We start from the raw sequence: 25037 nt of genomic DNA, 5'->3' as shown, positions 1-25037 counted from the left end.
GGCCACTGATATCAGGAATATAATGGAGAAGCTTTCCAAACAAAAGAATTTGAACATGATATATAAAAGAGTTCCTAATTTATATCATATACTGCAAAACAACAAGGATCCATCCCCAGAAGAAAATAAAGAAGGAGCATACAAGATCTCGTTAGTTAATGAAGAGATTAACCTAAAAATGATATATGTTGGAGTAACTAAGAGGATTTTAAAAATCAGAATTAAAGAACACCAATATGATGTAAAGAAAGGGAAAGGAAACACAGCCTTGGCAGCAATCGCAAACGTACAAGAAACTTTGGTACTGTGGGAGGAATCAAAAGTCATTAAAGCCCTGGTCACACTATGCGATTTCCAGCCGCACAGGCGACTGCAACCATGACGACTGTTCCTGTTAACTGGTAATCCCCCCTCAAAAACCGGTGTGACTGCAACCGCAACTAGAAACAAAAAGTTTGTTCTACTTGCAACAGTTGCAAACGCGCATCTAATCAGAAAACATATTTGTGCCACGTCATACTTTGTGCTGTATATTTGTCAACATATCTTGATTATAACATTTGTATTAACTCAGTTTCAGTACATTTAAATGCTATATTTGATATAAATCAAATCTGAATTTATAAAAGTTATTTGTTAGATTTATTTTAAAAAGTTTGATTACTTTTAATAATATACAATTGAATAAAATAAATGCTTATATAAAAGAAAAAATATATCGATTATAAATGAATTAAATCAATCAAGCTTTCCTCTAAATAGCATCCAAAACTTCTGGAATAATGACTGATATCGAATTATGGGCCATTCTAAATTGATATGCCAAACTACGAAACGTTTCGCCTAAATTATATATAAGTATAAATTATATTCATACGAATATATCCCCTATAACCTTCGGCATCTGAAAGCCTTAATTCGTTCATCAGCTGGTGAAAGCAAGATTGTTTAGCCCATTGATTTTCATTTCGCCAAGTTTTAACCCAGCATGAACGTTTTTTCTTATTTTTCTCTTCGTATATTCTCGCCAGTTCTAACAAAATTAGTCTCTTTTTTCTTTTATTCATTCCAGAAAAGGAACTACTTGCTATTTTAATAAGAAAAGTAGCTAAAATTCCGTAAATACTCTGAAGTAGAACATAAAATGTCGGTAAACTCACGAAAGTAGACAAAAACAAGCTATTGTAATTTTATTGGTTTATTATAGGGTCAGGTGTTCCAAGTTGTAATGTCAACGAACAATGTGTGACCACGAGAAGACACGCACAACTCACACTTGCAGTCCTGCGCGGCTGGAAATCGCATAGTGTGACAAGGGCTTAGGGAAGTGCACTCACCACCTACAGCCATGAATAAAGAAAAAAATTGAGATTTTTAAACATAAATTTAGAAATGAATGCATTAACTCCAGGGATGTAAAGTGATTTCCAACAGCATAAAAATATGCTTCTAAAAAAGGACTTGGGATGAGTAATAACACCGGGTAATATGTACACCAATTTTGGACAATTGTCAATCTTAAATAGTATTGTATTAATTTTTTGGGAGATAGTTTATCATCATTATAATAATAATTTAAGATTTTAAAATTGGGAAAGTCATTAAATATATTCTTGTTAATTCCATTTGAAATTTGAAAAGAAATGTTCCATGTTGTTCTGAATTTGAACATAATTTATCCAATGAGGACTCATAAATAGAGCCAAAAAATATTAGTAAAGAAAATTTAAATACCCCAGTGGTAAGGTGTTTTTATATTTAGTCAAATGTATTATATTTTAAGTAGTCTAATAAAAAGTAATAATACTTACTACATTTAATTTTAAATGATCTCTTACTGTATCTTTCTGATTCATGAGAATTATCAGTATATCTTCAAAATACTTTTTGCTATATGCAAATTTTTGCAACAAGTTAAAATGCTATTTAAACTTATTATCGGATGACATGTTGCTAGATGTTACTAATAGCTATATATTTTAAGTAATTAGATATTATATTTTACATATTTGTGTATTTTAGTTACTGTAATTAATTTTTATGGTACATATTTTGTCATTCACTTATTTTGTATGCACATTTTTGCAACACACTGTACATTACTTTGGACTGATCCCTCAAACAGACATCTCTAGATAAAGCTGCTAATGTTCTAATGTTAGTGTGGCTAAATTTTGAATATAACAATCTGAAGTTCAAATTAAGGATCCTGAAAACATTTATTTAAAATAAAACTTTTTTGACTCATGTAAAATAATATGATTATTATAGAGAGGTTTCAAGGTCGCATGTCACGTGATAAAACACACGTTTGCTCCGCCCATTCGCCATTTTTGTGGTAGTTTTCGCTCGCTTAGCTTGCACGTAGTCTGTTATTCGACGTCTTTTTTTAGTTTAAACGTACAAAAATACTGCAGTTCTATTATCATGGATTAAGTTAAAAAAGATTCTTTTCTTGCAAGCTATTCTAGCAGTCTAACAGGACGAGATGCAGCTCTGTACGAAGAGAAAATTTCGTTATGTCAAGGCGATCCATACGAAGCCAGTTTATCAGACTTCGTCGTATATCAAGAGTTGTGGCCGAAAGTAGAATTTGGTGACATTATAAACTATTTGGTTTTTACAACAAATTTCTACACCCTGTCACAAATGAAAGCTTATAAATCTTTAGAGGCCCATAACTATTTAACAAGTGGCTGGGTTTCTCCTGATATAAAAGTAAAAGTAATTAATAACAGCGAAGTAATATTGCTTGGAAAGATATGTTTTCTTTTGTTTGTTTAAACTCGTGTTTTTACGTATTTCTTAAGTAAGAATTTTTGTCTGAAAGTAAAAGTCTAATTAAAAACAGCCGTGGAAATTTTTTAATTCAAATTGTTCAGTACCTTTATTTTCTAGTTGAAACTAGCATATAATAAGTCTACTTGCTTTTCGTTTTAACGTGTAATGTTTATAAGTTTGCACTAGCTAAAGCCTGAAATTACGTTAGTTATTCGTTTATAAATGCATTATACCTAACTAAATTAATATAAGCAAATCGGTAAACTCTTTTAGGTTTTAAAATATAACTTAGTGTTTATTAACGTAAATATTGAAATAAAATGTTTCTGACAAACTCTTGTATTGATATTCACTTTATTCGTAACGAAATTTTTCCGGTTAATTCTCGAGAGCCATGCAGTTTGCCTTCGTCGTGAAAGCTCCTCAGTTTGAGATCCTTGATGACAAATAATGCGGGAATTTTAAAAAATGATGTTCCTTTGTTCTTGAGTGAACTAGCATTACACCCAATTACACAACAAATCACAATAGTGATATTCGCGACGAAAAAAAACAACACAAGAACTCCAGTTAAAACGCACGTGAACACACACAAAACGTAAACAAGTCACAAACAGTCACAAAGATGGCGCTGGACAATTGCGCATGCTCATGACGTCACTCGTGATGTCGACATGAAACCTATGATTATTATTAATACAAAATAACAACCCTTGAAGAACCTTTATGTTCAGAAACAAAGCATTTGTTGGATGATTTACTAAATGTTTTTTGTTACTGGACATAAAGTTTCTTCAAGGGTTGTCATTAGCACTGGTAATTAAGTTGGAAGATATCTGTAATACAGAATAGTTCAAATAGACATTTAACTATACAGGAACAACAATATTTAAGAATTATTATTTAAAAACAGAGGAGTTACATTTACTAATGATCAATTTAGACCAGTGTTCTGCAACTGGTGTGCAGTCATAAGGTGAAAGGTGTGAAGTGAACTTTCACATATTCTTTTAATTTCAAGTTTCATTTATGTATTTTTATCACAGTTGCTGTGTTTCTTATGCTTGTATTTTATTTTCTGCTGCATCACTGATGAAATATGATGATGTTTGTTTATTTTTTATTACAAGCTATGCATTTTTATATATTCTAAGAAATTAAATGTAAAATATATTTGCTCACAGGTGTTGATGTCTGTTTAATACTAATACTACTACTAATAATAATAATAGGTTAGTGGCATCACATAATTCTATTAATAGTATCATCATATGTTTTTGAGGGGATTGACATTTTGGTATGCCGTGTTGAGTCGTGTTGAGTCATGTCGAGTCATGGGTTGCCGCAAGTAGAAAAAGGTTGCAGAACACTGATTTAGACTATTCTATTAAATGTGTAAAAATATAGTCAAAATTCGCATCACAAACTTTACTCAGTTTCTTATACATTAATTTACATTTTATCTACTCTTTCAATTACACTTATTTTTAAACAAGAAAATATTTTCAGTTTTAAAAGCATCAGTTTACATAAAAACTAAAATCTTATATTCTTAACTATGAAAAATAAATTCAAAATTATTTAAGCGTTATGATAGGATTTCAAAAAACTCAAGATAAAATGATTAAATCAAGAAAATACACTAACAGAATAACACTTCTAGAAATTCTCTAATATTGTTCTCAAATAAAAATAAAAAAATTGGATAATTAATTAATTAAAAAAGCACAATAATAATACTGGAATAAAGTGATAGGATATACATTCTCCATAAAACATTTAAAACCTTTATGAAACTATTTTATTGAAGAAAACCAACACAAGAATATACAATTCACAAAGTTGTTCGTTATTTTAAGCTGGTTATGGTCATTAGGGGCATTTATAACGGTACCTCCTGCATTCAATTAATTCAAAAACTATTCAATATTTGATATCAGCTCAAAACTTTCAAAAAAGCTTCTAAAACAATAAGCAGACTAATTCTAACAACACTTCTGAGAAGTTTCTTATTTTACGATCAAACTTTCTTTCCTTCTCCTTCATTCTATTTCATTAATTAAAAACCATTTCCATGCCACTGGTAGAGCCTCCCCAATGTCAATTATCTCAGATTTTTCCAAATTCTAAACCCAAACCTCTTCAGCTGTTCATATAGTCTCTTCTTCCCTTATTTCTTCCAACAAACTTGCACTTTTCCACTTAACCTCTTTACTCATAATGAATGTTATCTCAAGTAAAACAATCATCTGCCTACCCTACCTTTCATTCAATAATCCAAATGTTCTTCATCTTTATGTCTAGAGTTCTTCTGTCACTCCATTGTATAACATATATCTCCCCAATTTCCTTTCCCCTTCTCCTGATTTATTTATCAGGTTTTGATTTTCTTCTCATTTCTAAGGCAATTATAGAGTGGCAGTTCCTATTAAATACAGTCTTTTTACTATTGCTATATCTAAAGTTTTACAAAACTTTGGGTCCCACAAGTCCACATAATGTAAAAGGTTCCTCTCTTCATCTTTCTAAACTCCACATTCATAAATCTGGGGTTTAAGCTGGAAAAAATTTTCTGTAGCATTTTAGCTAATTTTACTAAAAAAAAGTTGCAGAAAATTTTAGAAACTGTAGCTAACATTTCTCATTTGTGAAACTGCCCAGAACAATACACAATACATTATTGTTTAAACATTTGTTTATTCTCATAGATACTATACATTATTACAGTGTACTGTACTACCAATATAACCAAAAATGTATTGTTACAACCCACAAGTATCATACATTATTGAACAATTCTTCTTGATTTTGATTCACGCCAGGCAACAAATGCTGAATGAAAATCAAATTCTCATCTTGGGAAACCATTTCTGGAGACATTTAACAAGTTGCTGACATTTTTTACACCAAGACAGTTTCCAATTGGAGTTTTTTGTTATTGTCATCTCACCAAAACCTTTCACACTCAACAGTGTGCACCAAGTGTGAAAGAACAAATTCAATAACTGCTGTATGAGAGTAATCTGAGAGAAGATCGTATACATTTTATAAACTTTAGCCAATGACATATCCTTACATCTGGCAGCAACAAATCCCACTTCATCAGAAATTGTGTTTTTAAAATTACAATATTAACAATTAAGTATTTGTTTATTGGAAACTTTTGTGTCTACAAAGCAGAGAATATGTGATGCTTCATACACGAGGTGGTCTGTCAAGGTGGACGTTTCTTGTGTGTAGTCAGAGTGACAAGAGATTGCACTTGGTTGGCACTAATTATCCCATTTTAGGAGATAGGATAAGTTAGGGTTGCCACCTGGCCAGTATTGGATCAGTTTGGGTATAGTATCTGGCTATAGTATCTCTTGTTTTAACTGTGATTTTATATTGACTGCTATTTATATATTAATGAATATTTATTACTTTTATTTATATTTATGTAGCTTTTTGATAAAGTAGTATTAAATTTCTGAAAAAATTAAATCTAATAATGTATTTTTACAGATTGAATGGCATGTTACATGTAACTGGAGACCAATATGCCAGAAACTCCGGGATTACTGACATGCTGGTTAAACTATAACTAAAAAATAAAATTATTCAGATCTAACAAAATTAGTTGTTAAATAAATGTTAAAAAAAAACATTTTTCCCAGTACAATAAAATAATGACATTGTAATTTAACAACAGAAAAAAATGAAGATAATGAGATGTTCAAATAAAAAGGAATAAGGAGGAATGAACGCCTATTTAGACAGTGAAAAAAATAGAAAGAGTTAATGAGTTTACATACCTAGGAAGCATAATTATCTCAGACAGAAGGAGTGAAAAGATGTTACAGTGGAGAATAGCCCAAGCAAAACAGGCATCCTGTAGGAAATGAAAGATGTTACATTGACAAATATATCAATCGATGTTAGGAAGCGATTCATTAAGAGTTTCGTCTGGAGCATAGCATTGTATGGTTCAGACACATGGACATTCCAAACAGCGGAAAAAAGAAAACTAGAAGCCTTTGAGATGTGGTGCTGGTGAAGAATGATGTAAATGTCTTGGACAGAAAGAGGAATGAGGATGTTTTGGAAGAGGCAACAGAGAAGAGAGAAATTTTGAGAATGATAGAGGAAAGGAAATATGACATGACTGGCCACCTAATTCAACACTCGGAATGGATGAATGTTTTATTGGAAAGAAAGAAAGAGGGCAAAAGGGGATGTGGAAGACCCAGAGTGGAATATCTCGATGAGCTATTATGGAAGAGGCCTTACCAACACATAAAACAGCTAGCTAAGTGAAGAGCAAAGCTATAAAACTGCACACCTCCATGTTTGCCCACCAACCATTGGTTGAAGCGAGAAAGAGAGAGAGAATAATTTGACTAACCGAAGAGAGTTTTGGCTTACAGGGCAATAAAACAATTAGCGGCTTATTGATATTACTGTAGTAGTATTAGTAATCAATCAGTGTGGGCTGTACCGACAATCTACCTTGACCTGAAAGATAACATCTTCCTTTCAAATTTCACACAAAGCAGAAGTTAATCATTGTAAGTTGAGATAATTTACAGCGAGTTTCTGAAATTTGATATATAAAAATGATTAATCACCATGTCAAAATATTATCCATTAAAACAAGAAATAACTCCTGTTTATTGATGTTAAACGGTTTTTCTTATCAACACAAGCACTTTCGACATTTTTATCAATGTCATCTTTGAGCGAAGAACATAACTTTGAAACATTAAAATTTAAAAGAAAAAGGAACATTAAATACTCTATTTACTCACATATAAGACAAGGTTTTTATTCATTTTTCACTGCTTCAAAAACCTAGGTCTTCCTATACACGCGTCTGAAGAATTCTTTGCGTTTTTGCAATAATTTTTGTGAGCAGTGTATTTGCATTTTTTACCAGTTTTTAAATGCCAGATGCTGACGTCTGGTGTTTAAAAACAAAAGTATTTTATCTGGGTAGTTTGAATCCTTCTTGTGTATTGTCAGGAGTAAAGATGAATAGAAATAAAAAAAGCAAAGCTTCTGAATTCAATTCCAAATTACACGGGAGCTCGATATAAGTTTGAATTCATTCCCACGTGAAAACAGATGATTATTTGGAAATCAGAATTCAGAGAAACAAGTATAATCAACGAAGAGTGAATTCGACTGTTAATAATTGGCATAAAAGGTTTCTGATTGTCCAGCTTTACACAAACAAATTATGTTGTCAATTTTACAAGATTTTTCTTCAAAGTTTAAAATGCTAGTAATTTTTGCAGACAATGTGTGCATTTATGTGCATTTGATATTTTACTTGTGATTAAACAAAATAAAATTAGAATTGTATTAATAAATCTAATTTTCTTTATTTTGATCTTTAAAGTCACACCTCTTCCTATATGTGAGATCATCTTATAAGCGAGTAAATACGGTATTTGAAAATGGAAGATGTATTTTCGAATACAACATTAAATATTCAAAAAGGAATTCAAATTTTTCTAAGTTAAATTTAAACCAATACAGGCATGAGAATAGCATGCATATAGAGATAAATTAAATAACCAATAACTAAATGCGATTTCCAGCAAACAATAAATAACACTTTTACTGCTCAAACAATAAATTAGTATGAAATAACAATAAAATAATAAGAAAAACATTCACCTGCCATTAGTAAATTTAGAATTATGGCAAATAGGTAATACCACGACAACATAAATGTTAAATGTCAAAATTTTTAAGAAAGAATACCCAAATTCTCGGAAGATCCAACATTTATTTTCTAAATGGTTCTATTCTTTCAATAAACATCACTTCCAGATAAAAGTAACTTTTTTGCCAACACATTGCATTAGCAGTGAAATCTCATTCAATTTTGGCACACAATTCCTTTCCACCACACTCCTATAAAGTTCTGTAGTACACTTGATGTTATGGATATCGTTCTAGTGTTCAATAAGACAGATTTGTAATTTTCTGTTTAACGCCAATAGACAGTAGTCATTTCTTGTTTTAATGAAATTTGATATGTTTATTTTTGTGTTTTTGGATTAACTTAAAATAAAATAAACGTGAAAAAAACACTTTTGGCAGTCCATAAGTATTTTACATTGTTAGAAAGAAGATAAAATGCAGAAATTAAATATATCATAATTTTTAATGTATTGTTGACAGTTTTACAATTTTAAAATAAAAACTGGTATCTAAGAGTTTCACATTCCATCAAGTGAGCCAGTTTAAGTGAAGTTGTACAACCTCACTTAAACTGGCATGCAGGCATTCCCTGGGCTAAACCAGCAAGCTAGTTTTTACCATACAGAAATATCCAATTTATTGGTAACCCCTGAATAGACCAACATGCTGGACAATCCATGAAAATATGGTAATAGTAGTAATACAGTAGAATCTTGTTTTAATGGATCATGGAATAACGGATTTTTCCAGGTCCCGGCAAATCAATGTAATTTTACTTTGTTTTAGTGGCTCTGTTACTCAGAATAATGTTTTTTTTTCTGCCCCATCTATTGTAAACTTCATGTTTTTTCAATGTTTAGTTAATATCTGGTTGTTTCTGGAAATATGTAGCATTTGATAATGTGCTTGTTACATCGTGGAGATCCAGCCCCGGATTAAGCCTCTAACGGGCCCTAGACAAAATTTAAATTGGGGCCCCACTTAAATAAGTTGCTTCTAAACAAATCTTAAATACTGTCACTTAAAATTTGTATTAATAATAGAGAATACAAATACTAATACAATAACAATTGTACAGCAAAAGAGTTTCTGATACAACGAAAAATGTATATACAGTTGTCCCTTGATAATCTGACAGGTTAAGGACCAAAGGGGTGTCAGATTACCAAAAGTGTCTGGATTACCGAAAGTGATTACATATTTGGCATTGTTTTGCTAGCAGTAGCCTACAATATTTCTACATTTTATGAGTAAAATGCTGCCTAGGTTAATATGGAAATGAAGCATGTTTATTAAAAGAAATATGGAAGCCAATAAATGTACATACAGTATGTATAGGCATAAATAATACAGTACATACAGAACTGCTCATGGAAAACAAGAAATGTGTGTCATCGTGTAAGAATTGGGTGGGGCGATTCATGTTGCAACATGCTTCTGTGCAAGCAGACACGTAACGAGGACGGAGACTATGGTGACCTTGACGGGAGATGCATCAGACTACTGAGCATGTCGGATTACAAAATGTCAAACTATCAAGGGACAACTGTACTGTAATTTTATCCATTAATCAGCTTTTAAAATATTTAAATTTTTCGTTTTTGGATTTTCATTTGAAAAAATTGATCAATCTAGATGTTTGAGTGTGTCTCTTTCTTTAGTAAGCATTGTTAAAGACAGCCTTTCCTGTCCTATCAAATTTCTTAAATAATTTTTAACTCGTTTTAAAACAGCGAGAGGTTCTGCACCGAAGCCAGGCCCCTCCGAATTACGGGCCCTAGACATTTGTCTAATTTGTCTATTGGTTAATCCGGCCCTGTCTGGAATATAAACAGTACAATTGAACAATTGGGTGTCAGTGGGCTGATACAATCAAAGAGGGGCCACCTGGTGAACATTGATGCTAGTTCAAGTGTAGTGCTGAAATTTAACACGGACATCGAGTATTTCCAAGTTGTGAAGACCTTTCTGATGAGTTTCAACATAAACAGACTGTAATGTACAATACATATATGACATTGCTAATATCAAGCAGTGTTGTATTCAATAGGCAGAAAAGTAGCATCAAAACAAACCAAGACAGACAAGTTTTTATAATGAATTGTGAAGTTAAGCAAAATGCTAATGAGCATATGTAATTTGCCTCTGTGTGCTTAGAGTATATACAGTTTCCATTAGCTTTGTTGTATGCACATACAGTATAATATATACATATGCTACAAACATGTCTTTCTATAAAATTAAGATCTCAAGAGACTAAATAAAAGTACTTATATGTAGGGGGTTTAAAAAATGAAAATTTTTTCAAATAATGGATATTTTCTATTTTCTTGGGTGTGTGGAAAATCCGTTGTTTGTGATATAACAGCTTCTAGGAACAATGGATGATTTTTGATGGCTTGAAAAATTCATTATTACAAGATTCTTCTATAATAATAGTAATAGTAATAATAATCTACAAACTTCTGTGTTGTAACTAACTCCTTGTCCAATCGAAATGCTTGTAACTTATTCTAGACATTTATTCTCTTCAAAAATTTTAACTAATGAACTAATAAAACTGATGAACACACTTGTGGATATACGTACTTAACACCTTACACTTGCCGAGAAAAAACAATTAATAAATACATACTGTCTTTCAGCTTTAATTTAATTAAATCCAAATGTACTTTTCTATAAAATATATATGGCAAGGATCATCTTTCTGTCCAAAGCTACATGCTAATTTCAAATCTTTTAATTTCACTCCATCCCAGAGAGCATGTTATATATTCATTTGAGCAAGGCCTAGTCATTGTGACAGGTCTGGACTCCTCTGTTTCAGTCACCAACCTCCATTGCTATAACCAGGGAAAAGAATCAAAGAAAGGCACTCCATGTATTCATCAATAACACAATAACAAAACTAAATGAACTGGCAAGATTAACCTGTGTTCATCATTCTACACAGCCAATGCCAGATTAAAGAGCAGGCTGACCAGGCACTTGCTTAGGGCACCAAAACTAAGGCTGGCATTCAAAGAATTGCTATACTTCTTTCTGCTCCAAGAAGATGCAAATATTGAAGGAACAGAAAATGATTTACCATCATTCTTATTAATGGTTGACAGAAATGTCTGTGACAGTCACCTCCTCTATTTATACAGTGGTACCTTGGTACTCGAACATAATCCGTTCCAGAAAGAGGTTCGAGTACCAATATGTTCGGACTCCAAATCATTTTTTCTCATTACAAATATTGTAAAATGGATTAATGCGTTCCAATCCCCAGTTGATTCGCTAGTATTTTTTTATTGTTTCTTTATTCTTTAAAATAGTCAATATCATCGACTTAGCCATAGAATATTGGACAGCGAAATCCGAAACACGCACTCCATTTTCGTGTTTAGCAATGATTTCTTTTTTCAGTTCGATTGTTGTTCTCACTGTTTTCCTTTTCACTTGACCACTTTCACTTTTCTTCTTCTTGGGACCCATGTTTAAGGGCTAATAAATCAAAAGAAAAGGATGCTAATCCAAAAAATATAGCACAGCGTTAATGTGCATGCGAAACAATGACTGTCTCGTAAAGACCAACAACTGCCATATTATCGGGCTAGCAAATGGGTATAGTAATATTAATAATTTAAGATAATTTGGTACTAGAGTTAGGCGTTAGGCGCCATCTCTTGCTAAATTTAATAATTAGAATTTTAATTAAATAATTTAAATAAATTTAGGCCTAACTGGACTGTCTCGTAACTGACTTGGCGGGCTTTCCTGTTCGAGTACCAAAATTTTGTTCGGGAACAGGGGCATTTTTTTTCCGAAATTTTTGGTCGGGTACCGATTTGTTCGGGCTTCGAAACGTTCGAGTACCGAGGTATGACTGTATATATTTTTAATTTTATACTTTATACAAGTTTCTAGAATGTTCTGCTTTCTATCTGTCTTTCTCCTTTGTTTTGCTAGTTTATAGTATTAAAATCATATACAGAATACCATAGTCAATACAGTATGCAAGGATTTGAAAATGCTTTGATTCAAGCTGAAGAATTAGCAGAACTTTTAGAACTGATGCCAATATTTGAAGAAAAAAGAATAGTTCAAAAAAAAAAGAAATTATTTAATTACAAAACTAAAGACACCATTGTTGCTACTAAAGAGAAAACAAAGTTTAGAACAATGATAGTCAATATTATTTTAGACACAATATTATCATTGCTTGAAGAAAGATTTGAACAAATGAAAACTTATGAACAAAATTGGATTTTTTTTTTAATTTGACTAAAATAAGCAATTTAAACAAATTAAAAAAAAAAACATTGTATGGATTTACATTCAGTTCTTAATGATTAAAATAGTAGAGACATTGTTTAAAAATTTCATTTCTTCAAAGAACAAACTGTTTGTAGAAATTAAATTTCTAAACAGTTTACTTCTAAAAAACATCAATTTGCTATTACAAACTACAATTTTTAAAAGCAAGTAATTTACAGAATATAGTTCCAAATACAAGGTGATGTATTGAGAATTCTGCTGACAATTCCTGTAATGGTAGCATTAGCTGAAAGAAGTTTTAGAAAATTAAAAGTCATCAAAACACATTTGTGATTGATCATGGGGGGAGATAGTTTAAATTCTTTAGCCTTGTTGGCCCACCAGTGGTCAAGCGGTTCCATTCCCCAAACACTGAAAGTTTGGTCATGGGTTTACACCTCATCAGGATGGGCACGTAGTTTTCCAGGTTTTCTCCATGTTTGTAATGCATGAATAGGGGCCAGTTACCCTTAAAAAGACCTCCCAGATGACATCCTCCCTAGGCATATCGCCCAAGTGTTGCATTGCTGTGACTTAATAAACAAACAAACTTTAGCCTTGTTATCTATAGAAAATGTTGTTGCTCAGAAAGAGACATTAATGAAGGAATAAAAGCTTTTGCAGATTTAAAATTAAAAAGAAAAAATATGTGGATTTAACTGACTAAATTAAAATTACAGTTTAAAAATCAACAATTTTTGTTTCTTTTTTATATCATATATCTGAGTTAATACAAATAGAAATATTGAAGTCATGAATTACTAATACTTTGAAGAAATATTTATAAGGCTGCAATTTTCAAATTGCAGACCTATAGATTCCCACTGTCATCCATCTGCCCACCTATTCTTCCTTAATCTTGAGAATGGAGTTAGATAGATGAAAATTGAGACCAAATATAAGCTTAGGAACCGTAAGCCCCAATTAATTAAAAATGATGAAAAATTGCAGTCTGGAATTGCAAGGATGTAACTGATCTTACTTATAATTAGAAAGTATGTAAGTATAAAAAAAATTCAGGAGGCATCATATATGAAATCTGCTTGGGATGCAAAATTATCTTGGTCCAAACCTGGCTACAGTGTGTAGAATGCTGAAGCAATGTAAGGACGAATGTGGACCAGAATGGAAACAGACTGTCAGCAAACAACATGTGACACAACTGGCACTGTGTCACCCAAAGTGACCATTGTGTCAGATTTCCACAGACCTGAAGGAACAGGGAGATTCAAAAGTGAGTGCCACATGCATCTAGCATCACTTGAAACATGTTGCCATCAAGAAATGGTGGCCTCTCAATGTACCCATATTAACAGACAAACACAAACTATAACATTCTCTGGGCTAAGGCCGATTTATATCTGGATTGGAGTATAGCAATGTTCTTATAAGAGTTATTTTGAGTTGTTCTGAAACAAATTAATATCATGGGGATGTATACAATTACAAAAACAGACACTGTGCATGGACCTACTATCATGGTGTGGGTGGCATCAGCATTTGAGAGACCTTGTCATTCAAAATCATCCAAGGGTCCACCAACAATGAACAATATCAAAACATCTTGCACAAATGTCTTTTGAAGATGAGTTTGCTCTATCTGGAAGAATAAACTCTTCTTTCTACAAAATATATATATGGCAAGGATTGCTCAAGGATTGTTACGAAATTAACTAAACTTTTAAGTGTCATTATGTCATTTGTAGTGGCTAGTGGTGCCGCACCAATTTCATAGTTGTGAGGTTTGTGTTTTGAATCTTGGTGGTATGAATGTATTTTTTTTATAATATAAAATTATAATTTTTAATTTATATTATCATCAAAGAGAGAAAAAGTTATTTGTTGTTAGAAAACTATAAATGCACAATAAACAGAGTAATAAAACGATAAAATCCACCTGTTTCAAGTAACAAGTCAATGTCAAAAGCAATTTAACAGATGTTTCCTAACAATTTTTATTTAAAAACAAAACAATTTCTGTATTTTGATGTATAGTATGCACTTACTTTGGCAACAAAGTCATTTTTTAACCTAAGTGTATGTATAATTGCATCCTCATTCGCTAAAGAAGGAAAAAATGGTTTTGATATCTCGTGCTAACATTGATAACACAAAAATTTGTTCTGCAACATTACGAAATTTACATACTGTGTAAAGTATCCTTCAAAATTAAGACCATAATCGCAGCCATGGGTTCTTCAACAATTTCAAAGTTATGAAGGCAGCAGGAAAAACAAAATCAAGCTCTCTGATATTTTCCAATGTATGAATGTAAATATGGTACAAATGATTCTCTTCGAAATTAGTTGGTGATGGAGAAGAGTTTTTAAACATTAATCAAGTTTGTTTTTCCAGTACATAAGTAAATCTTCTTTTGTCAAGTAAAACATAAAACAAGTATAAAATATTTTGCAATCACTTTTGACAAATTTTTCATTTCACTTTCTTCAAGTGAAATGAAAAATTTTAGAACATTGATATGAATTTTAATGTTAATGTTAAATAGGTCATCTCAGATTTTTTTAATCATTAGAAAGAGCATCTTTTTCTCTATCAGAATCTATATTTCTAATCTTTGTCTCAGTTTCCTAAAGGGGAAAATGATGGCTTCAAAATCAAATAACATCCTATACTGCAAATCACATTTTTCTAAAATTTAATAAGCATTATGGGTATGAAAAAAGTACATTGATTGTGTCTCTGTACTATGCATTTTGTCAGTAAAATTTAGTTCCAATGCATTCATGCAGATTGTAGATATGTAGATTTCTTGGATTGTCATGCCTTAATGGCACATGCATTAATGATTCTGAGAGCTGTACCATAACTAGTTTGACTTGTAAAGGTCTCTTAATGGTGAGCAGATCTCAGATAAGATTCCAGATTAACACAAACCACAGAAGGCTGGCAACCTTCTTCTGTATCCTTCCTTTGACACTAATCAGCAATTTATCATCATTTGTGTTTTTTTGAATAAAATATTTCATGCTGCACTTGCTCTTATTTTTCTTTCTTTTACTTGTGCTATACAAAAATTAACCACTTTCAACATTCTACAGTGCACTTTCTTTGTTAGGTTCTGTACTAAGAGTCATTTATAATTGCAATCAAAAATAAATCAATGTCACATGCAATCAGTACTCAAGGAGGAGTAAATTAAAATTTACTAAGGATTGTTCAAAATAAAAGCAGGCTTTAATACGTAGGCATTTAGACCTAATTTTCAGATAAATCAATAAATTGCTCAAGATGGTATGGCTCCTTGGTGACAAATCTGCCAATGCAAGGAATATCTTAGTTAACAAACATTATAAACCAAAGTACCATACTGCTAACCTTAAATGCAATAATTTGCTGTACCAAATATCACTTTTTTGAAATCATCATTCTCCCCTTCAGGAAACTGAGACAAAGATTAAAAATATGGATTCCGACAGAGAAAAAGATGCTCTTTCTAATGATTAAAAAAAAATCTGAGATAATCTATTTGGAGATATTTGTCATTAGTATGAAATGCATGCTTAAGTAAAAATGCTCATTAGCCATGGGACATTTTTACTTAAGAATATCTCTGCAATTCCATTTGTATGAAATAAATTTTTAACAATTTATGAAAAAGTTATGTTAGGCTGATAAATATGACTAAAATAGCTGAATTTATAGCAAAAAGTTGTAAGTCACTTAATTTGAAAATATACATTTGCTTTAATGAGGCATAATAGGGAGATAAAGCTGACTATTTGTGTATTGTATATGGAGAAAAGTGAAGTGACATCAATATCTTAGAAACCATATAACATTCAGGTCTAATATCTTACAGATCTTAGTGTTAGTTCAAAACTACAAACTATCTTACTGTGGAATTTTAACAAAATTGAAAGGGATTTACTGTAGAAGCTTGTACCACTGGCATACAATGATTCTATATTTATTTATTTACAATAATGTTGTTTTTTCCCACGACTAGGTGTATTAATGGACACAAGGCATTCTTACATCATCTTTATTTCCGAATCTTCTCCGATATGCGTTTCGGGCAAAGGCCCCTCATCTGTTGGAATGACATCCGGGAATTTCTGTGTGTTGATACTTATACATTTCGTTTAAAATTACATATTTACAGTTAAAATTGTTACAATATCGTTGCAGTTTTTTTAAAATACAGTCCTCAACTCATCTTTAATTTGTTTTTTCTCATTAGCTCTTTTGATTTCAACTTGATGCAATTCTTTCTTTTTCTTCAATGCTTTCACATACAGAGAATGTACATTTTTTGCTGCATGGATAATGATTTTAAGATATTTCAACATTTTTAATCCATCAACAGTGATAACAATGATAAATAAAACATTGTGCCACAAGAGATGCATTTTTTTTATTAAACAAAACATTCTTTCTATGTGACAAAATCAAAATTATTTGGACAAAAGAAATACAGTGGAACCTCGGTATATGTCTGCTTTAGAATACGTCCAATTCGGAATATGCCCTGTTCGGACGAAACAAATTTTGCTTGGTATACGACTTAATTCAATTACACGCATCATCTATGAACAAGTAGTACTATTAATGTATTAGACCAGACTAAACATTCGTGGTCCCACAATTTATAACTTTGCTAAATTTCTTCTGATTTTAATTTGTAAGTAAAATTTTATTATTTTTATTAATCATGAATTGCAAAAAGGCAAATGAAAAGCAACAGAAAACTAAAAAAAAAATGACTAGAATCACAATGAAACTGAAAAAAGAGATTGTTGAGAAATATGAAGGTGGCATGGGTGTTCGAGATTTAACTGTTGCATACCGTATTCCAAGAACGACAATATCGACAATTGTGAAAAATAAAGACATTATTAAATCTGCTAACATTGCAAAAGGGATTTAATCAATTTCTAAACAGATTATTAGTATTAAGAAGAGTTTGATTTGATTTTGATTTAATGATTTAAATAATATAATACAATATACTGCAATAACTTTAAAAATCTATAATAAAATTTATTTTTTTATTAATATGCTCAAACAGTGTTTAAATTATTTTACAACCCCATTAATATATCATATAAAGAGGGTTTTTTTTTTATATGAGAACGGATTAATCATTTTTACATTACTTCTTATGGGAAAGATTGGTTTGGTATACGTGCTATTCGGTACAAGTCCAAACATCAGGAATGGATTAAGGTTGTATACTGAGATTCCACTGTAAAATGTTCACTATCAACAACACTAGTGAGAGAAATGTACATATGATCTAGCCTATTATTTTTAACAGAAAATGCTGACATGCATTTTTTACTGCCTCTACAGAACAAAATTATTTAGAGGCCTTTAGAATTTCATCTGCTGTTCTACCACTAACTCAATTATGAGCCACAAATAAAATTTCTTGCTTTTGTTAGCACTTAACAAAAACAAGAAAAATTGCTACTTACTATTGCATTGACTTTACTTGGGCCACTTGACCCTACTAACATCTTATGCCCTAGATTGTTCTTTGAGCCAAAAACACATAAGCCAGGGTGACTGTTGCAACCTCTATAAAACAAGTGGTCCCATCCTACCTACTCCTTGAAAAAAGCTCTCTTCAACCGAATTGGTTCTCTAACAGAGGAATTGTACTTAGTCACCTGTTCATCCCTGGAGGCTAAATCTACCATCATCAAGCTTATCAGTTCATTATCTTCAAACACAGCTTCTTCAAATTGGACAAACTGTCTTTGTATCCATCTGTTCCATGTTTTGAGGCAGTCATGTTTGCTAATACACTCCTCTTGAAAAAAGGTTTAGGGGTACAAGTTTTGGATATATGTGAGGCTCTCTTGTTCATTACTGAACACAATTAATGGTAACATTTACTTACAAAAGCAGGAAGTTCTATTGGACTACACCTATCTGCTACCCTGTCAGAGTTAATAACTAAGGAAGCAGAGTTTAAAGTATTCACTTCCCCCTCAATATCGCTACTTGCGTATTATGTTTGCATTATGTAGACAACGTTCTTGTTACGTGGGAAGGTATGAACCAAGAGCTGTCCCACTTTGTACAACATGTATCTGTCATGTATTTGTCCATTTCTTTCTCCATAGAAGAAAAGATAGATGAGAAAACAGCATTCTTGGATCTCTACATACATAGATTCTCTAGGGCTTCTCTATTTGGCATACCACAAGTTTGACATGCCATTCTGGCAACATCTTTTCAACCTTCATGTTACATCAACTCAGACATTTCCACCCTTGTTAGAAGAGCCTTTTTACTTCCATCAATGCACGAGCTCATTGAACTTGAGTTATGTAATGCTTATGTTCAGTGGTGATATTCAAAATATTTAACAAGGGATTCGCTAGCAGAAAATTTTTCCCTGACAATCACTGACAAATGAAATGGAAGTTTTGAATAGAAATAAATACAATACCTTTTCTTGCAACCGTATATCTAACAATCAGTGGCAGTACTTGGAACGTAACGAGCCATGGGTGAAGGGCAGGTAACGATAATATTTTAGGGCTGTCGACCTTTTTTTTTTATTTAGGCAGGGGTAATCTTTACCGCGAAATGGCTCTTCTGGAAATACATGTGTCATCATCTCTCGAGATACATTATACTTTTTCTTTCGCTGTCCATAGCCCGACACGTGTTCGACAGCCATCTTGTATTATCTCACGCGCGTGGCATTCGGGGATCTCTCTTATGACTGGATCAAGAACTCTCTTGAATTGATCGCGATTAAACCTCGATTGAAACGGTCGACAGAGATCGCACCAAGACATACTCCCTGACCTTGCTCACAATCTAGATTGAAATGCTCGGTACGAACGGGGTATAAGGCTCTAGTTTAGTAGTATTACAGAGTATAATACGCATATTTTAATATATTTTTTAAAAAAAACAAACCCACTGAGAAATGTTCCGTGTGTTTAACAAGGTTCGGGAAACTGAAAACTTTAACAACAGGTTCGGGCGAACCTGTGCGAACCCGCCGAATATCACCACTGCTTATGTTACTGTATGGAAGATAGTCATCTGCTAAATTTCACTATGTTCTCACCAGGGTTAAAAATTTGCTATTCCCACCCACTACCAAAATTCTAAAAAACTGTTGTCTTGGGAGCAGTCACCAATCCCTTATGTTGGTTTCCTCTCTATATGCATTTATTGTATTTTCAAGAAACATGGCCTTCTCCTGCCTCTCTTCCCACAGCTAACTTTATTCAGGCTTATCTTCAATGATAGGGGCAGGTTCTCCCATCTCAAAAAATCTGGGGTTTATGCCGTAACCCTTTTACACCTGACAACGGGAAAATACAAAGTTGTATTTGTACATTGGCACCACAGTCAGAATGCTGGTGAGTCATTTAGAAGAGCACCAGCACAATATCACAAAATGTAGATGTGCCACAGAGCTGACCAGAAAAGTCATGGAGTCCAATTTCAATCCCTCATGGACTCAAACCACCCTCCTCACGGGTTGTGCCAATCATATTTTTTTAAATTTTGTATTATTACATTATTTACGAGGGCTATTTTTTATAAAAGTGAGAATAATGCGCAATCACGGCAGTATGCATATGCTTCTGCTCCGAGCAAGCTTGGCGCGCGTTTTGACGCCATTTGCAGCCATATCGTCTGTCTGTATGCTGAGCTGTAGAAGTTTAAAATGTTTAAGAAAATTGAGTCTCCCGCCGACTGTGAGATACGATCTGTTATTCGATTCTTGAATGCAAGAAACTTGGCAGCAGCGGAAATTCACCGTCAGATTTGTGAAGTTTACAGTGATAATGCTATGAGTGACAGTAAAGTTCGAAAATGGGTAAGAATGTTCAAGGATGGGCTAGTAAATGTGCATGATGAGCCACGCCCTGGCCGACCTTCTCTGATTTCTGAAGATTTGATTCGTGATGTGGATAACAAAATTCGAGAGGACCGACGATTCACGATTTCAACGTTATCAATTGAATTTCCACAGATTTCAAGATCAGTTTTGTATACCATTGTTTTGGAGAAACTGAATTATCGAAAATTGTTTTCTCGGTGCGTTCCAAGACTGCTTTCTGACGATCACAAAACAAAAAGATTGGGCAGTGCTTTATTGTTTTGACTCGATACGATCATCCACACAGTCCAGACCTTGCACCCAGTGATTTTCACTTGTTTCAATACTTAAAGGAGTTCCTTGATGGTCAACATTTCAACGACGAAGAAGTGAAAACTGCAGTCGTGGATTGGGCTTCTTGACAGGCGGCAGATTTCTTTGAAGTCGGAATTCAAAAAATTGTTGAGCGGTATGACAAATGTTTAAACAAAATGGAAATTATGTAGAAAAGTAGATAAAAGTATGTAGAATATAGAAAAAAATATATTTTAACGATATTTACAGTATTTTTCTTCTTATTAAAAAAACAGACCTTATTTAAAAAATAGCCTTTGTATTTGGGAAGCCATCCTCATTTCAACCTTATATCTTGCAATACACCCACAGTAGAGCTTCCTAACTTGTAGATTGTACTTTTAAAATATTTCAATCACTATGCCACACTATCCTAGTCGTTCCGTGTTATAACACACCACAAACTCATGTCATAAAACTTGATATCAATTGAGCCTTTTGTTTTTGTTTGCATTTTATTTCAAATTTTATCCTTTCTCTACTCATAAGCCTCGAATTCTGTTGGGAAATTTAAGCATTTGGAATAGTTAAATGTAGAGAGAATGTTCTACTGCACATAATGACATTTTACTCAACATTTGTTAACCCGACAACAACAATTTTGTATCATTGAAAGTACTTGCATTATAAAAAAAAAAAAATTCAATGCAGTGTGACAGTGTATACATCTAGTATTATATCTAGTTTGACACAAACCAAACTTTGAAATTCTATTTGTCTACTGTTCAAAAATTTTAAAATAAGTGACTTTTAGTGACTGTCTTAAGTTTCTAATGATGTTACTTTATATTGTAAACTTTAAACTAATAGAATTAATTTGAAGTTTATTTACACATTAACAAGATTGACAGGCTTTTTAGCCAAAGCCATCAGACAAAAGGCAACAAAGTTTGCAGTTATTTACTCACAATAGCAACAATTTTTTTGGTGTATGTTGAATTATTTATAGCAGTACATCCAGCCTTTTGCAGCAATTAGTTTCTTGGTGCTTTTGTCAAAAACAAGAGGCTACCTATTAAAAACATTAACAACATTAAAAATTAAAATTATAAACTAATTCTGTACGTTCAAAATGACAACGCCGGGGTGATTGAAACTTGACCCGAACCATTTACAATATTTTAAGGAAAGAGAAACAAAGTAAATTCTTTGTTTATTTATGCACATAGCATATACCTAATGTCAAGAAAGAATCCTAAAAAAGTTTAAAATAACCAATCCAACATACTAAACAAATTCAGTAAAAGTTTTAAATAAAATATCTCTCTCCAAATGCAGAAACAAATTCTATTTTAAATAAGACTTAGTCATACTCTTTGAAATTTACATACATTAAACAATATATTTTATTAGGTTTAGTATATTTAAACTAATTAATTTAATAATCCAAATTATATTTTTTGGACTATTATAAATTTTATATAATAAATATATGAATTTTCTATTACAACAAAATAAACATTTATAATAAGAAAACATATTTTTATCAAGTTACTTTTTAATGCTATAATTTTGATTTAATTATACATTATAATTAAATATGCCAAAATATCGAAATCATAAACAAGACATTAAAAACTATGAAATAAATAGAAAAATCAAAGAACAATGGCAATGTAACGATCCATCTAATATTTATATTTTTATTAAAACTTCATTAAATGTAAACGTAAGAAATCTAAAATTACTTACAACATTCTTTAAAATCAACAAAAAAGTTTTATTGTTTAGTTATGCACAGTGGCAGATTACCCAATAAGTGCACTAGTCATGTGCCTCGGACCTCGTCGTCACAAGGGGTCTCAAAAACTACATAGCTAAGGTAACCAACTTTTTTACAATAAAAAGGAGGGGACAAATAAATTAAAGGAAAAAATATTGTAAATAAAAGAAACATTTTATTCATTGCAACAATAATACACTATAATAATCTCTACAGTATCCACTGTGTTGTGTTTCGATAAGAAATAAACAAAGCCACTTGCGCGCGATGCACTGTCTCAAGGTCTCTCATGCGAAGAGTATGTGTCTCATAATCGCATCTCGCCGCGCTGTACCGAATCCCGACAAATCGTCACGTCAAATACAAACACATCACGTCACATGCAACCGATCGGCTCGGGCTCAATCGAAAAATCGTCTTCAAATATCGAAAAGGAGGACACTTTTCGAGGGAGGACAGAACTTACAAAAGGAGGACAGTTAGTCACCTTAACATAGCAAAAAGATGATATGCCTCTAAGACTTTAGTAGTAAATGTTTACTATAAATGTATACTATAAAGAAAAACTTGTTATTATTTAATGATTTTATTTGTTAACAAACTTGCATCTAGAACCTCAAAGGAACATAATCCACTACTGCCTACCAGAGTAAAAAATGTGCATGTAGAATGCACACTACAGAGTGTAGGGGTAGTGAAAATATTTAGAGGAGGACCTCAAAATTTAAATTGCACCAGGGGCCTCTCAAGTGCTAAATCTGCCACTGTTTTTTCACATAACATATACCTAATGCTACACATACACACACACACAATTATATATATAATTGTGTATGTGCATATATATATAGCTATATCATATTAGTAAACTTAATTCTTTTCTAGCTATAATTAAAAACATGAAAGAGAAAGACAGTTGATTAATAAAAACTAATATATTGTATATTAATGTTACACAAACTGAAATATTATAAAAATGTAATATTAAATAGCATTAATAAATAAAGAAGAAATGAAAATTGCAAAATCTTAAGTTGAAGGAAATTGAAACTTTTTTTGAAATTTCACGTAGCAGAAAGAGCAGAAATGTCTTATCCAACTATAAATAGTTTGTAAACAATAATAAATCAATGCTGAAAAGTGCAGAAATGACTGGATTAATCTTCAACTGTAATAAACTTAAATTTATACAACTGGACAGTTTTAATAGAGAAGAAACATTAGGTAAAAATATTGTCTTACCAAATAATTTATAAGTTATTGTCCTTAATAATTTGGTAAAAAACGAATGTTTAAAAAAATCGTAAGTATTATCCAAATAAGAGAGAATAATTCATAGTTATTTATATTTAAAACAATTTATAGAAATCAAGAAATATTCTAAATTCCTCCATATTTTCTCTTTGGTAAGTTGGATTAATTAGTCTAAGATGCCAATTTTAATTTCGCATTTAATATTATTATAAACATATACGTTATATATTTCTATTTCAATTATTTTATCGTTAAAAATATAAAAGTATATATTTATTTTAATGTTTTAATCACGATTAATATTTAAGAGTATTTACGAAATTAATGTTACCGAGATACATATTATTTAATAAATTTCCTAAATGAATTTTTATGACGTGTGATATATTATTTTATTCAAATTTATAAATATTTAATAAATAAATGAAAATTATTTAATATTTTTTACTTTAAAATAATTTAAAATTTATATGTAATTTTTATATATTAATTTTATTATAAAAAATATATAAAAATTGCCAGCGATATAACGAAGGCCAAGGAAAATTTATAGAAACAAAATAAACGAAATATTATTTTTCTTTTTTACATACGAACATTTTCCAATCTATAGGAAATTAATACTTTTTTTTGTTTTTAAATTACACGTAGTCTAGTGGTTAGGATATTTAGCTTTTATTCAGATTTCTGGCCCGGGTTCGTTCCTGGCATGGGTTGCAATGGCCGGATGGCCGAGCGGTCAAGGTGGCAGCCTACCGCTTTGGGGGACCCGGGTTCGAATCCGGACGGGTCGAAAAATCCCCAGGAATTTTTCGGAGGAGTCCGTCCGGATATGTCGGGCTCCGTCCCTCACCACCTAGACGCCCCATTGTCGGTCTGGCCAAACTCATAATGGGCTTGTGAAAAGAGGCCCTCTTAGTGTCCACAAGGCGGAGAGTTAATAAAAATGGACGTGTTTGTGCCTATATTTCACTCTGCAGCAGTGGCATAGCGTGGGTGTCAGCCGCCCGGGGCGGAGGAAAATTTTGCCGCCCTTTTATTTAGGTATCTCAATTCAAAAGACTAAAATATACAGTAATTCTAAAGAACTTTTCGGCAAAGAACAATCATCAT

The 25037-nt window shown here is 32.0% G+C and overlaps 1 protein-coding gene across 2 annotated transcripts in view; it reads right to left on the bottom strand.

The window, feature by feature from the left end:
• The window catches only part of LOC136976765 (ikaros family zinc finger protein-like), a 32693-nt gene extending 8597 nt beyond the window's left edge, over positions 1-24096 (bottom strand). The window contains exon 1 of one of the 2 annotated variants that reach the window (XM_067272124.1): positions 23913-24096. The gene's annotated coding sequence lies outside the window, so the exon portion shown is untranslated. Of the gene's footprint in view, positions 1-11107; positions 11173-23912 lie in introns of those variants that run through there. The other variant, XM_067272125.1, reaches the window with a different exon arrangement.
• Positions 24097-25037: the final 941 nt, after the last annotated feature.

The sequence above is a fragment of the Centruroides vittatus genome, unplaced genomic scaffold (assembly GCF_030686945.1).
Source record: "Centruroides vittatus isolate TY-2023 unplaced genomic scaffold, ASM3068694v2 contig_424, whole genome shotgun sequence".
In the NCBI taxonomy this organism is placed as follows: domain Eukaryota; kingdom Metazoa; phylum Arthropoda; class Arachnida; order Scorpiones; family Buthidae; genus Centruroides; species Centruroides vittatus.
The sequence above is the reverse complement of the archived record's forward strand: the minus strand, read 5'-3'. Positions and strand labels throughout refer to the sequence as shown.